Raw genomic sequence first — 4,037 nt, forward strand, 5'->3', positions numbered from 1 at the left:
TACATGTAAAAATTTGAACCTATCAAAAATCAAAGAAAGCATGTTGAATGTCTTCTCTTTATTTGGGAAAGAACTTTCTTCAACAGCACAAATTTAAGAGGGGCACATCAGTATGTTCAGCTGTACAAAATTAACATTGACATTCGTTACCAAAGTTAAGATGCAAATAGAGAAAATATATTCTAAGTTATTACATTTAGGGGCACCTGGGTGGCTCAGTCAGATAAGCATCTGCCTTCGGCTCAGGTCATGATCCCAGAGTCCTGGGATTGAGCCCCACATCAGGCTCCCTGCTCAGTAGGAGCCTGCTTCTCCCTCTCCCTGTCTCTGCCTCCTGCTTCTGCTCTCTGAAATAAATAAATAAATAAATAAATAAATAAATAAATAAATAAAATAAGTTATTACATTTATAGTAATATCCTCAGGAAATAAAGATCACATACAGACATGGCAAGGGTAAAATGTGCAATGCTATAGAAAATGATGGAAGATAAGAACAAATGAATAGTCGATATATGTAAGAGGCTCCACTCTGTTGGCAATAAAATTCAAACAAAAGCAATTACTAGGTATCTTTTTTTTCACCAAATGCAATTGTTACTTATACACTGTTGCTGTTGGTGTAGGTGTAGAAAGGTGGTAGACTCATGCAGTACCTAAGGGAGTGTAAATCTGTACATCATTTCTGAAGGCAATTTGATAAGGTCTATCAAAAATCTTCAAACCTGTTCATTACTGTAAAGTAAAACAGATGTTTAGTCCATAGTGATGTAAATATTTAAAAGGAGGAAGAAAGGACAGATCCTTTCTTCCGTAGAATCCCAGTTAGTGTTCCCCTTCCTGGAGTACGTTTGGAAGAGGGTATATTGCCTCTCCAAGGACAGAAGACCCTGCAGGTGCCAGCAAATGGCCTTTCATCACCAGGGGACAGAGGTACATGCAGAGGGTGGATAATGTGGTCACTGCTTTCCGCTTTTTTTTTTTTAAGATTTATTTATTTGTTCTAGAGCATACACGAGCAGGGGGGAGGGGCAGAGGGAGAGAGAGAAGCAGACTCCCTGCTGAGCAGGGAGCCTGATATAGGGCTCAATCCCAGCCCCCTGAGATCATGACCTGAGCAGAAGGCAGAGCCACTTAACTGACTGAGCCATGCAGGCACCCCTGCTTTTCGCTTGTACACCATAGATCCCAAACACTGAGCAGGCGTGGAGTGATTTTTCTGGGACAAAGGACACCAGCCAGTGCTGTGAGGCTCTACTCTGGAGGGGGGTGGGTCCATGGGGTGGCGGGTCCTTTAAGATTTGTTCTTTTAAATCCCACCCATGTGTCAAAGATAGAATGCAGGAGAGCTTTGGTGCTGGGGTGGTGCCAATTCCCCCTTGCCACTGAAACAGTCGGACTTTTTTTTTTTTTTTTAATCAGGCTTTTTTTCTTTTAATCTTTTTTTCTGGACTTATTTTCACAAAGGAAACAAGCATACCTAGACAAACACTCCCCACTGCAAGCAAGAAGGAAGTCTTCAGACAGCTGACCTGTGGGAAAGAGCAACCCCACGAGCAGAATGCGCAGAGCACACACCAGAAACACTTCCTAAAACGCCAGGCACTGGGCAGTGTATGACCCCTTTTTAACATAGCATTACGTTCGGGTGCAGGAACCACAACAAGCTTTCAAAAGACACAAAGACAGAAACTTAGCTTAAACGAAAAGATGAAGGAATTCACCCTGAAGGGAAGGTCAAGAAGATATTACTGCAAGGGACTTGCTCAAAACATATAACCTGAACAAGAGTGTAGAACAACAGTCATAAGACTACTAGCTGGGCTTTAAAAAGCATAGAAGACACCAGAGAAACCTAAGCTGCAGAGATAAAAGACCTAAAAACTAGTCAGGCTGAAAAACAACACAACGTGCTATACCTGGAAAGCATAACCGACTTGGTATAATCAGTACAGGGATCGAAGAAGCAGCACAGAGAATAAATGTAGAAGGTAAAATTATGCGAAATAAGAAAGCCGAAAAGGGAAAGAGAACTTAAATAACTAAGGTAGAATTAAGGAGCTCAACAATTCCATAAAACATAATAATATCTATATCATAGTCCCAGAAGAAGAGGGGAAGAAGGACAGAAAGCTTATTTGCACAAATTATAGCCGAGAACTTCCCTAATTTGGGGAAGGAAATTGGCATTCAAGTCCAAGGGACACAGAGAATTCCCTTCAAAATCAAGAAAAACAGGTCAACACCATGACATATAGTGAAACTTGCAAAATACAAAGATAAAGAGAATTCTGACAGCAGCTAGGGTCAAAAGTTCCTTAAACTAAGAGGGTAGAAACATAAGCAGCAGACTTGTCCACCGAAACTTGAAGAGAGTGGCAAGATACACACAATGTGCTGAATGGGAAAAATATGCAGCCAAGAGTACTTTATCCAGCAAGACTGTCATTCAGAATAGGAGAGATAAAGTATTTCCCAGACAAAAACTAAAGGAGTTGGTAAACACTAAACCAGGCCTTCACGAAATGTGAAAGTGGAAGCTTTGAGCAGAAATGGAGATTAAAGGCAACAATGACTAGAAAGAATCTAAAGGACCAGCGAATTTACAGGTATTACAATGGCACTTAATTCTTATCTATCAGTAAATACTGTGTGTAAATGGACTAAATGCAATCTAAAGGCATAGGGTAGCAGGATAAAAAAAAAAAAAAGACATCAATATGTTGCTTACAAGAGACTCGTTTTTGACCCAAAGACACCTCCACATTGAAAGTGAGGAGGTGGAAAAAATTATCATGCTAATGGACATCAAACAAAAGCTGGAATGGCCATCCTTATATCAAACAAACTAGATTTTAAACCAAATACTTCCCTTATTACAAGATGAAGGACACTATATCATAATAAAGGGGTCTATCCAAGAAGATCTAACAATCGTAAATATTTATGCCCCTAACTTGGGAGCAGCCAATTATATAAACCAATTAATAATCAAATTAAAGAAACACATTGGTAATAATACAATTACACTAGGACACTTTATCACCCCACTTACAGCAATGGACAGATCATCTAAGCAGAATATCAACAAGGAAACAAGAGCTTTTAATGACACACTTGGACCAGATGGACTTCACAGGTATACACAGAGCATTCCACTCTAAAGCAATAGAATACAAATTCTTCTCGAGTGCACATGTAACCTTCTCCAGAAGAGATCATATACTGGGTCACAGATCGGGTCTCAACTGATACCCAAAGATTGGGATTATTCCCTGCATATTATCAGACTAATGCTTTGAAACTTGAACTCAATCACAAGAGAAGAGTTGCAAGGAATGCAAACACTTAGAGGTTAAAGAGCATCCTACTAAATAATGAATGGATCAACCAAGAAATTAAAGAAGAATTTAAAAAATTCATGGAAACTAATGAAAATGAAAACACAACTGTTCAAGACCTTTGGGATACAGCATAGGCAGGGAAGTATCTTGCAATACGAGAGTTTCTCAAAAAATTAGAAAAATCTCAAATACACAAGCTAACCTTACACCTAAAGGAGCTGGAGAAAGTACAAGTAAAGCCTAAACCAAACAGGAGAAGAGAAATAATTAAGATTAGAGCAGAAATCAATGAAATAGAAAGCAGAAGAATAGTAGAACAGATCAATGAAACTAGAGGCTGCTTCTTTGAAAGAATAAGATCGATAAACCCGCAGCCAGAGATACCAAAAAGAACAGGGAAAGGACCCAAATTAATAAAATCATGAATGAAAGAGGAGAGATAACAACCAACACCAAGGAAATACAATTTTAAGAACATTATGGGAGGGGGGGCAAGATGGCAGAACTGTAGGGGACTTCGATTCATCCGGTCCCTTGAATGTAGCTGGATAACTATCAAACCATTTTGAAAACTCATGAATTCAGCCCGAGGTGTAAGAAAATATATCTGGAACCGTACAAGTAGAAAAGTGACTGCTTTTTGCAAGGTAGGAGGTGTGAAGATCTGAATCTAAGGGGAGATATCCAATGATA

The sequence above is a fragment of the Ursus arctos genome, unplaced genomic scaffold (assembly GCF_023065955.2).
Source record: "Ursus arctos isolate Adak ecotype North America unplaced genomic scaffold, UrsArc2.0 scaffold_5, whole genome shotgun sequence".
NCBI classification, from domain to species: Eukaryota; Metazoa; Chordata; class Mammalia; order Carnivora; family Ursidae; genus Ursus; species Ursus arctos.